The sequence below is a fragment of the Pyrus communis genome, chromosome 10 (genome assembly GCF_963583255.1).
Source record: "Pyrus communis chromosome 10, drPyrComm1.1, whole genome shotgun sequence".
Lineage (NCBI taxonomy): Eukaryota > Viridiplantae > Streptophyta > Magnoliopsida > Rosales > Rosaceae > Pyrus > Pyrus communis.
The window spans coordinates 14,076,917-14,089,897 of record NC_084812.1 but is presented as its reverse complement, the minus strand read 5'-3'; positions in this window follow the sequence as shown (position 1 = coordinate 14,089,897).

Here is a 12,981-nt window from a genome sequence, read left to right as displayed (position 1 = left end):
TACTTGTTTACGCTTACTTGCGATTCCTTTTACAGCTTCAGCCTGGTAAGATTTCTCGCCTTTTACATGTGAAACAATTTTAAAACTAAAATTTAATCTCATTTGGATTAGGATTCCATGCTTCTATTTTTCATGCATTTGTGATGGATTCCCTTATCTCATGCTTCTTTACTAATTACATAGTGTTAGAGTGGGCTTTTTTTATGTTCTGGTTTCATCGGTCAGTGAGGCATTCTGACTAATCGGTTTTTGTTCGTTTATGTAGTGCTATGCCTAGAAAAGCCAAGATATATAGGCGAGTTAATAAAATTATGCATGACGGTTTGCCGAACTTTACCGGTGTTCTTAATTTGGATGATTTGGTTTTGCAAGATGTCTCGACTTCTTATGACCACAAGTTCAGCACTGTTTCAAACTATTTCATAACAACGCAAGCAATCCTGTCCAAAACTCTACATTTGTTTTAAACCAACATGCATTGATTGACCATATCTTTAACTCATCATCAACTGCTATCAATACTTCTCATCAATTTTCTGTGTATGTGTTTCTTGCAGATGTTGCCACTTTGCATTGCATCTTAAGTCATGGTCAAAGTAATGACCTTGTTAAGACTCCACCTATAATTGGTCAAGCCAATTATCAAAAAATAAAATAAATAAATAAAAATGAGTATGTCATGTTTGAATCTAATTCTCTCCATATTTTCCCCTCATTTAAAAAGTTAACTTTCCCCTACTTCTTTGATAGATGATTTTTTTAATGTATTTTTTCCATAGGTGTCGATCCAGACTATGTTGATTTTAGTCTTAGAAATTACAAGTGTTAATATTGTGGCGCTTTGTTTTGGTCTGCAGAATGCTTGAAAAAAAAAGCACTTTTTCAATTGGTAGGCCGCACTTTGGTGCATGTTGTATGAGTGTAAAAGTTAAGTTCCCACTTGTTAAACACACCCTTGCGTTTTTAGATCTTTTGGTAGATCCCACAAATTCTCGAGAAAGTTTGATTTTAAAACAAAGGTTAAGTTGTATAATTCTATGATGACGTTAACCTCAATGAGAGCTTAAGTTAATGCATCAATCAACAAGAGCCGAGGTTCTTATGTTTTTAAGATCAATGGTGAAATGCATCATTCAATGGGTTTTGTTTTGTCTCTTGAAGGCGAGAGTCCTAAATTTGCGCAGTTGTACACTTAGGACACTCAGGGCTGGTTTGATATTGTTGTGCTTTGAAAAAAATATTATTTCTCCTGTGCTGTGAGAATAAGCAGCTGTGAAATAAAGTAGCAGCGTGTTTGGTAAATTTTTTTTGTAAAAGTGCTTTTGAAAAACAAAAAACAATATTATAGTATTTGGTAAACTTTTATGTAAAACAGCTGTAACTGTTTGAAATGACCAAAAAGGGTATAATACTAGATGTGCCATAAATTTAATTTTCTTAACAAATAAAGGTGAATTACTAAATATATTATATTTTTAAAAGAAAAATATTTATAAACTTTACCTTAAACATATAATCCAATGTTTAACAAGAAATCATAATCCAACGTTTAACAGGAAATCATAATCCAACATTCAACATATAATCCAACATTTATAATATCTATTTACTATACAACTATTACTCTTTATCTTTTCTTTTATTGTGGAATCATAATTTTTTATGCTACTTTCTTCTCCAAGGTTTGATTCTCTTCTTTTGCAAAACCTATATTTTCTTTCCTCTTCCGCTGCCTACTTCCTCTCTCATCCTTTTCTCTCTGTCTCTCTCTCTCTATCTCTCTGCCATATCCTAAGGAAAGTTAGGTCACCGACAAATTCTACTCTCTTATTGAAGACCACCACCGCAACAACACCAATCGCAATCCCTCGAACACAATCCCTACTCTCTCGATGGAGATTTGGGAGAAGTCATGGGAGAGTTCCCTCCGTGTTAGAGGCTTCGTCATCAACATTATTGCCCACAACTACCACCACTTGGTCGTCTTCCACTCGCCGCCCTTGTTTTGGGGCTTTTAGCATGTCCAAATTTTGACAAAGCCTATAAATCCGACAAAGAGGCTCCAAATTTTGACAAAACCCAAAAATCCGACGAACCTCCAGCTGCTCCTATCCCAAAAATCAGAAGAAGCTCATAGTCAGAGAAGATGGAAGAGAGACATGGCGGGGTCGGCGATGAAGTCGATGATTATAATGTATAGTTTATTTAATTGCTAAAGGCCATGTTGGGTATTGGAAATTTTCATTAAAGGCCTCAATGCCTCTTGCGAGAAGCTGAGCAAGCAAAAAAAGTCGGCTTTTCAAAGCTGGTTTCGCAGCTTTATATTTTTGGCTTTTTTCACCCAAAACTATGAAAAAAAAAAACTCAAATTGAATGTTTACTAAACATAAAAAAGCTCCCAGCTTTTTTTTATACCCATTTTTTTCAGAAGCACCTCAATACCAAACCAGGACTCAAAATGAGATTAACAATCGGTTGAGTTGTTTTTCTCATTCAAAAACTTCTCCAAAACCCGACGCGCAGATAGTTGATGGTTTTATTAAAATGTTAGATGAGTGTAACGAGTTAGTTCAATTATTTAGGGTGGCAAAGGATAGGGTTAATGAAGGGTTAGCAGATTTGTTGAGTCTACGTTTGCTCGATGCCCAAAACAATCATGATGCGCAGTATAATCTGCCAACGTGTATAGGATTAAAAGGTTAATAGTAGGGGACATCAACCAATTTCACACTAAGAGAGATATTGCTATAGAGCATAGGACGACTGGGCTACAAAGATTAGCAAGGTTATATCATAAATATGGGCTCTCTAGTATCCTTTTTTTCCCTATTTGGTGAAAACTATAAGAAAGGTTTGCCCTGGAATCTAAATTTGGAAAAAAATAAAAAACTAAAGGGGTATCTATGAGAGCATTTCTAGGTTACTGAATCCAAGATAAGGAAGGTCATGATAGCACCCTATTAAAAGGTGGCAGATTGTTCCAACCCTATTTAATCGATGCATATGCCACGCTTGAAGAAGTTAGACTTGAATTCATTAGAGTGAATCAAAGTTCCCTAAGAATTGAGTGTCTTATGGGAATTTGTGAGATGCTAAGAAAAGGAAGTGTAAGTGGATCAGACTTTGGACATACCTGATTTGTTCATCACCTTTACTTGCAATGTCAAATAGCCTAAACATTGTTGAAGATATAGGTTACCGACCTGGATGTAGGGTTGAGTACAAACTGAATATAATTTCAAGAATTTTTAAAGCAAAACTTAATCATATGATTATCTATATAAAATCTAGAAAACCTTTTGGCAAGGTTGAATCTGGTTAGTGAGCTAACTTTGTCGAATTCTCTGCCCAAGTTTGTTTTGTTTTCAACACATAAAGATGAAACATTCTCATTTGATGTTTGTGTGTTGTTTATTTTACAACAGTAATTTACACAATGAAGTGCCAAAAAAAAAAAGGCTTACCCATTGTCGCATTTTGGTTTTAGGCCAGTAAGAAGTATAAGTGTCATTCTCCTTTTGATGTGGATTCAATTATTTCAGCTGAGATTCTTGATTAGGAATTCAACCTAGTCTGGATATGATGTTGTTACACAATTCATGATCCATGGTTAGTGCAATCTTGCAAATAAAGAATAAACTTGCATGAAAGAAAAAAAAAATGTGTGAAAGAATTTTCAAAAGTTTTTGCATATGAAATCACTTTTGACCCTGATGGTTTTGTTACGTATAGACGTAGGGAAACAAAAAATATATTATGTTCCAAAGAATGGAGTTAAGCTTGATAATGTGTTTGTTATTTTTAAATTCGTGAGTTGTTATTGAAGTATCAAGCTCATATAAATATTGAGTCACTATATCAATAATGCTCATTAAATATCTTTTCAAATACATAACCAAAGGCATAGATAAGGCTAGGCTATTTTTGAGGACCAAAAGTTTGATGAAGTTGTTTATTTTAATTGTAGATATTTGTGTACTTATGAAGCGGTTTGGAGAATGTTACAATTTCATATTCATGTTAGAGAACTCACTATTGAAAAGATTGTGTGTGCACCTTCCTTCCGACTAAAATATTATTTTTCAAGAGGATGATAACATAAGTCATGTCCTTAACCAACCTAATCTTGAAAACACATTGTTAACAAAATGGTTTGAAATGAATGCTCAAAATCTTAATGCATCTGAATTGTGTTATGTTGAAATCCCTTCCAAATATGTTTAGAATAGCAATGATAAAAGGTGGAGGCTTAGGAAGATGGGTAGATGCCTAGGTGAATTGTACTATGAAAATGTTACTCAATTACCAAACAGGCACATTGGGCTTTGACCATTTAAAAACAATTAATGGTGTTCTTCAACCCACATTTTAGGTTGCATGCAACATGCTTGGTTCATTAGGGGATGATAAGGAGTGGAACAATGCAATTTTAGAAGCTGTCCTCATTGTCTCATCATTCTAATTAAAACAGTCATTTGTTACATTAGTTCCTTTTTGCAGTGTCGTTGACCTACCTGCTCTATTTGAAACCCATCAAAAAACCATGTCTGATGAAATTAGAAGTAGAACACCTAATGCTTTTGAGTTACATGACATCTTTAAGTGTGAAGAGGAAGTTAGAAATTCCCTTTTGTATGAGTTAGAAAAATTGTTTGTCAAAGCATCATCTCCCATAAGCTAAACAGAGAGTTCATGGACAGACTTAAAAACAAAAACTTTAGAAAAAAGTTAAATTATGACATTGAATTGCTCAAGGAGCAACATTCGCTCATGGTCATACTGTTGAGTAAAAAGTAAAAAATTGTTTACAATAGTGTTATGCAAGCAGTGAATAACAAAAAGGCTGCTTTGTTTTTTGTGCACTATTTTGATGGAACATGTATGACTTTTTTTTGGACCACCATCATGGCTAAGCTAAAATTAGATCACAAAATAGTATTGTTTTAGGGATCACTTCATCAGAAATTGCTTCTTGGTGGAAAGACTGCACACTCTAGGTTTAAATTTTCTATTAATGTTACTGATTATTCAGTTTGTGAAAAAAAATATAAAAAATAAAAGATCTCATCTTGCAAAATTAATTAGTGATGCATCTCTTATTTTTTGGGATGAGGGACCAATAAACTATAAATGATGTTTTGAAACACTGAATAGGTCTTCCCGAGATATTCTTAAAGGATCAAAACCAAGTTTAGATGATTTGCCATTTAGAGGAAAGCTAATTCTATTCGGAGGTGATTTTAGGCAAATTTTCTCTATTGTTCTGAACAGAAGCAGGGCGGAAATTATTAAAGTTTCATTGACGAGTTTTTATCTTTGGCCTTATTTAACTTCTTTTTTTCTTTAAAGAAAGTATGAGGCTTTCAAAAACAAGTTTGAATGATTGGGAGAAATTCGAATTGGCTCATTTTGCAAGTTGGATTTTGCAACTTGAGAACAATCAAATTGCTGAATTTATTTGTTCAGGTGATGAAGAAAGTTCTTAGGTTCAAATACCAAAGGACTTTCTCATTAATTTTGATGATGACCTCATCATTTTAGCGATGCACACGGATTTCAAAGAAAGTTTCCATGATGTATCATATTTGAAAGAGTCATTGTGATGCTGCAAAATAATACCGTGATTGAGATAAATGATTTTTTGTCGGGTATGGTGTTCAGTGAAAATCGTACCTATTTTAGCTTTGGTTATGTGCCTTCTTCGACGAAGAATGTCGAGAATATTGATATTCTTATCTGATTGCATTTTTTAACCAACTTGATAGTTGGTATGCTGCTAATATTGCGTAAAAATTTAAATCAAAGTTGTGGCCTAAGTAATGAAACAAGCTTGGTTGTGATGCAACTAACCAATAGAGTTGTATAAACAATGATCATTACAAGTAGCAACATTGGTAAGACAATTTACATCCTAAGAATTATTACGTAGTCATCTCAAAATAAATATCCATAAACTTTGTGAAGGCGACAATTTCCTCTAAGGGTTAGCTATGCAATGACAATCAATAAAAGTCAAGGACAATCTTGAAAATTATGGGTTTATTTCTTACAGCCAGTTTTTTCTCATGGATAGCCAGACGTTGTGTTGTCCCAAGTTACCTAAATAAAAGGTCTCAAATTATGATTGCTCACAATGTTGATGTGCCATACAGATACACAAAATACATATTTTATAAAGATTTTTTAAGTCATTTATATGAACGTCTGTTTATTTGTTTTTAACAATTTTAGTTCTTTTTCTCACCCTTTATTTTTCTAAATGTTAATCTATCTTAGGTTTCATGAAAATAGTATTGCGGTTTTCATTTATTATTTGCTTATAAATTTTGATTCTCTGTATATTGATGGGAGCTCAACCGATTTGGTTTTTGATGTTGTACTGGCCAAAAAGCAAACTTAAAATTAGAGTGCAAGATTTGGATCACGAAGACTATCGGGGCTAATCCCTAAGCTGCAAGTTTGGACTCTGTGTTTATCGATGAATAGCTTACAAAATCGAAACTTTATGCCTACTTATTAAACAGTATAAACTTTCTTTCATGATTCATATTGTTTAGTTTTTATACACTACAAGGGAAATATAATCCACGTAACTATAAACCCTTTGGACATCCAATTCTTTTATGAGAGCTTAATATCGTGTGTACTTATGAAATTAATAAGTTTCGTGTCGTCAACAATAGAATCTCAAGCAAAATTGTCCCTCATGCTGCAATGATTAAGGTGAACAGAAGAATGACCATAGTCCCTGTTGAGAGAACCAACTAACTCATCCCGATGCAATAATTTAATCTGGTTGAATTTGATCAGCTTCACAAAAAAGTGAACAGAGATGTGGAGCTCACAAGTAAACCATAACGTTTTCAAAATACTGGTAAACCTTTAAATTCATTATTAGCAGTTTTAATATAATTGAATTTACCATCATTCTTTTTACTATATTCTTTATAGATTTCTTTTGGTTGTTTAATGACCTTACAACCAACTAAGGAGGTGACTATGCAGAATATTAGGATTTCGAAAAAACGAAACTTACAAACACAAAATAGCGAGTTGGTAATGTTTCTGTTAAATTGTTGCTATAAATTTATACATGCATGACCATATAAACTTGATGTTGAAAATACTTATTGCATTTTCTTATTCCATAGGAGAGCAAATAAGGGTCAACCTGTGGGCATAAAGTGCAACAGGTTTTCAAGATGACAATAAAATCGTTGGCGCCACCTGTGTTATTGTTTTGATTGCCTCAAAGTGAAGCAATGCCAAGGTTGTTCCTCGCCATAGTTTAAACTTTAAATGCACCCACTGTAAACTACATTTTACTAATCTTTATCTTACGGGATAACTTTTTTTGGGAAGCACGGACTCAATAATGTGCTTTTTCAACCCCGACATCCCACAACTTACATAGTATAAATAAAGTTAAATCAACAACTCTTCTTTATCGTTTATTATTTTACGAACTATCTTCTTGCTGCAAAAATGTAAGAACCGGGTTTCAATACCTAAAATTGCATGTTGAGATGCTACCCAGCTCAGCTGAAATGTATGCAAAACCCCCTATTACTGCTAATTCTGAGTTGAAGACTATTGAAGAGTTACTCCTCAATCCTGCACTAAATAAGGTTAATGCACTATCCTTGTGCAGTTAAAAAAAAAAGTTTCTTCTTTTGCGAATTGTATTTTGCAACCACTCTTAGTTTTTCTCTTTTGGCTAAACACAAAAACATGGTAAATGCATATCATCGTCTCTACTTGATTTCCGATGATATTGATGTCTTTAAGTGGTTTATCATTTTTAGAGAATGTTTTCTCTTTTGAATTTTGTTCTAAACCTAATATGTTTGATTTGTTTTTTATTTTTGCATTTTGGTTACAAAAACAAGTAGTCACCAATTTTGTTCAGCTTTTTTTTGTGCTTCATCTGTTTTGCTTAGAGTTTTATTGTGATTAATTCGTCTCTTGTGCTTTTTTTGGTGCTTCATCTCTTTTGCTTAGAATTCATGTGCTAGGTGACCATTGTTAGTTACGATCTAAGCTAGGGGTGATGATACAAATTGTGACCATCTTGCCACAAGTTTGTGAAGAAGACATTTGCAACCTTTGAAAGCTTTGAACACGGGTTGCTAAAAAAATTGCATGAACCATGGTAACACTTGCATCCAAATTTTTTACATTGTTTATATTTCTTCATACTACATCTATAATTTTAACAATTTTATCATCTATTACTTAGATTCAAGATCAATTTTATTGTGGAAGACAACACAAACTAGTTCAACCTTATGATGATAGGAAGACATATTAAAAACAATTTGGCCGTATCTTGCCACTATCTCGTCATAGAAGAAGGGCATGATGATTCTTTTGTGTTGCTGCTACACCTTAAAAGATTGGTTGGCACCACAAAAACATTCCAACTTTGATTTGAAAATTAAAACAAGGAATTTGGCAAGACAGTCTTTGTAGTTTATGGATTACTTGAGAACGAGCCACCACCTAGCACAACTATTGGCTCGGCTAAACCATGCACGCATGCTGTGAATGTTGGGAAGCAAGTTGTTGTTGATGCAATCCCGTTTCTTTTATACCTTTGGAACCATGCACTGAAGAAATCCAATCATTTTCCTCAAACAAAGGTGTGAAAAGGGCATTTTTCACTAAATTAGAACTTGCAAAAACTCAAAGGTTAATTTTTCTTTTATATTACGCGACTTCAACCCGTTATTGTTTAGCCAGTTGCTTAAATACTATATGTGCCTCTACCCATTAGTGAGATATGGTCTCCTATTTCTATTTTAGTGTTGGAGATATGTGCCTCTACCCGTTATTGATTCTCAGAAGAAATGATCTCTCAAGGATTTAATGATGGCTTGGTGCAAATATAATGTGTATAGTTTTTTGGCATTCCACTTCCAAATTTACATATTGTAGACACTTTAAGAATGTGTTTTTATAATCTTTTTGCGATCGCTATGACACTAACATAGCTTGCAGGACATGAATTTTGTCACATTGCATGCACATAAAAAATATTTGTGAACTGCATGCTACTTGCCTTCATTATGTAAAAACAAGATATTTTATGGTTACATCTTTTGTTGCCTCAAACTTCAAAATATGCCCTTTTGATTATGTATGGGTTGTTGATGTAAAGTAAATTTAATCTAAATGCAAGCTAAAATACCAATTCTGCTATATCAATTAACCTTGGTCGTCGGTTTCTTTGGTTTTCAAATTATGTTGAATTATCTATGTTTGCCTGTGTTTGTTTTTTTTTTTTTTTTTTTTTTTTTGGAATTGGTTGAACTAAGATGTACATTTTCTAGATTACTCTAATTGAAAATGCATTATGAAATCAGAACAGGCAGTAGTGGGCGAGTCATTTTTCTAGTTCATTACTATAACATTGTGGTAATTGAACACTAGGAAACACAACAAAATGAAGGAGTAATTATACATGCTCCCACAACTAAGTCTTTAATAAATCAAAGTAATGAACTAATCAGCAAAGAAAAAACACAGTATACTCACTTAGTAAAGATTCATACCTGTGAAAACAAAAAATTTAAAACTCGTTTGTAACCTATTTGTTTTTAATTTTTAGTTTAATTAGTACGTTTTGTTAGATATAGAGGGGGTAATGAGAAATGATAATCACATGTCTTTTTTAGCCTCTCAAATACTCATATTTAATCATATTTGTTGTTTTCGTTTCATTTATTTAAGTTGATGGCTAAATTAAAGTGTGGTGTGTAAAAAGCTAAAATAAGTGTAAAATCAACTCCATAGAGAAATATATCAAAGAAGAATGAAGGTTGATGAGAGGAGTAGGGGGAAGGATGATATATAAAATGAGGGGTAGTGCTATCTACACACCCATTTTTACTTTTCATACACCCTTCTCAATTTTTGGCTATCGGATCAAATGAATTGAAAAAAAAATCAACGGCAAAAATTAACAAGAATGTGTAGGAAGTAAAAATGGGTGTGTGAATAGCACTTTTCAAAATGAAAAGATGAGTCAATTTTTCACTCTCCTTGTCACCTCTAGCACTCCTTTTTTATTAACCATTGGATTGAACAACAATAACAAATCCTTTTCCCATTAAGGGTTGGTTTGGTATTGCTGTGCTTTGAAAAAAAACTGTTTTTGCTGTGCTGTGAGAATAAGCAGCAGAGTGTATGGTAAACTTTTTTGTTAAAATGCTTTTGAAAAAAAAAAAAAAACAGTATTATAGTGTTTGGTAAACTTTTATGTAAAACAACTGTGATTGTGTGAAATGACCAAAAAGGGTATAATACTAGATGTGCCATTAATTTAATTTTCTTAACCAATAAAGGTGAATTACTAAATATACTTTATTTGTAAAAGAAAAATATTTATAAACTTTATCTTAAATATTAATTAGTATAACAAACTACTTCAATTGAAATATTTTAGACTGAATAGCTAGAATTCATTAGTACAATATTGTTAATGTACTTGAAAGTAGTCTAATTAAATGCATTCATCAAACTTGCCACTATTCTATTTCTTAATGCTTTTATCTCATGTGATCCTTCAACTTGATAATTTTGATATTCTTCATCATCATCATCACTATTATCGCTCTCTTCACAAAAGTTCCTAAGGACATCAAAATGACGATCACGTTCATAATACCTCCGTATGTAGTTATTGCTGGGACATTTTTGGGGACATTTTTAGCTCAACAAGGTAAAGAAGGAGACCATATGTCATCTCTATGCACCTCACCTGACAGAGAGCTAACCCTCTAGTGGATTTCGACTTACATCAAATCCAAGCCGTACAAAACATCAAAGTGATTCCCGACCAACCAATCCAGCAAATCTCACCCGTCCAAACACATACTTCCATTCCCCAAATCCCAAACTTCCCCCCAATCTCGAAGCATACATACGCACTCGACCCCCTAATCTGTCTCTATTCTCTTTCTAGTCGGCCATAAACCCTTCCTTCATTCTTCTCCCAAATCCCAAACCCCCAAAATCCAAAAACCTACTTCCAAAATTTAATAAAGATCGAAGCTTTCACTCTCACACGCAGTGAGAAGGAGAGGTAATGAAAACGCACATGGATTCCGATCAGGGGAAGCTTTTTATCGGTGGGATTTCATGGGAGACCTCAAAAGATAAGCTTAAAGAGTACTTCAGCAACTACGACAATGTTTTGCAGATGGTGGTCATGAGGGATAAGATCTCCGACCACCCCAGGGGTTTTGGGTTTGTGGTTTTTGTAGATCTTACTGTTCTCGATAGGGTTCTTCAGGATACGCACACCATTGATGGTAGAACGGTGAGATTCATATTCCCAATACTTTTCCTTTTTTTAGTGGGTTTCTGAATGTGATCGTCATTTTGAAATTTGAACATGATCCTCATTTTGATGACCCTAGGGACTTTTGGAAGTTTTCTGGAGAATGAGAGAGATCACTGGGATTGGAAGTTTTCTGGTTCGGGTTTTGTGAGAGCGGAATGTGAGAGGTGTGCTGAAAGTGAAAGGAAAGCAGGGCAATTTTGGGGTTATTGAAAAATTCATTAAAGATCTTATTGTTCACCCGTGTTTTGAAAATAATCTGGTTTTTGGAAGCTACTATTTGCAGCTTTAGGTTTTGGGCTTATTTACATCCCAAACTTTGAAATAAAGTTGATTTTGAGAGTTTACCAAACACCAAAACCCCCCCAACTTTTTTTCATATCCACTTTTTTTTTTAAATCACCTCAATCCCAAACCAGGGCTAAGTGGGGTTGGCTAAACCATTGGATTGAACAAATAAAAAAATAATCAATAAGCATAATTAAGCAAATAAGTGTAGAATGCCCAAAAAAGTGCGAAAATTACTTTCCAAATGAAAACTAATAGCAATTTTGAGTTAATTGTTCCATGAGTTTTCTTTCATCTCTCCTTATACTCTCGCTTGTTTTCTCTCCATCTAGAACAAAAAATGATTTTCACACTTCATTTTCTTCATGAAAAAAATTTCTTTATTTTTGGCATTTGGAATTGAATTGAATAATTCAATAAAGAATCAAACGATAAAAGTTAACAATTATGTGCACAAGGTGGAAAAACATGTGTGAAAGTCTTTTTCCACCGTCAAAATCATCAAAATAAAACCAGCGGTATAACATTCAAAAAAATTGAAAGAAAAAAAAATCCACAAAAATTTGAAGACCAACACATAAGTTATAAGTAATGATCACCTAAAATATCACCCAATATATTGCCATGGAAAACAATGATAAACGCAGTCACAAAAAGAGCAATGATGTCTCTTGCCATAATATATGTTTGCTCCTTGGAAGAAATCACTTGACTATATTGTCAGGTTTAATCATGATTATCATCTTAATTATAGAGCAGTGCTATTCACTCACATATTTTTACCTTTTCTACACACCTTTCTCAATTTTCAGCAGTCGAATCAAATGAATTGAAAAAGATCAAATGATAAAAATTAACAGGAATGTGTGAGAGATAAAAAAGAAATATGTAGATAGCACCATCTGAAATATAACGATAGTGAGGCTTCATAGGTTTGCTAGTGGTTTGGTCACACCATCGCAATATTACCAATAATTATTTAAGTAAAGATGTATAAATACCTTTGCCACACATTTTGATCTATACGTTTGGATTCAAATCCATTATGAATCCCGCAGTTTGAGTTTATTACGTCATCTATACAACCTTCTGTTCTTTTGGTCAGGGCATTGGGTGATCTATAAATAATTATTACCAATCATTATTTAAGTTTTTCTCGCTCGTCGGTAATCCTTCTGTTCTTTTGGTCAGGGCATTGGGTGGTCATGTTATACATCAATTTACCAACATCTTTAAGTTTATTGAAAAAATAAAAAAGGAGGAGAAGAACAAAGTACAAGGGGTCTCCGTTAATAAGCTAAAGCTGGTGAAGAAGATGCCGGCATATATGAGTGAATCAATCTAGTTTA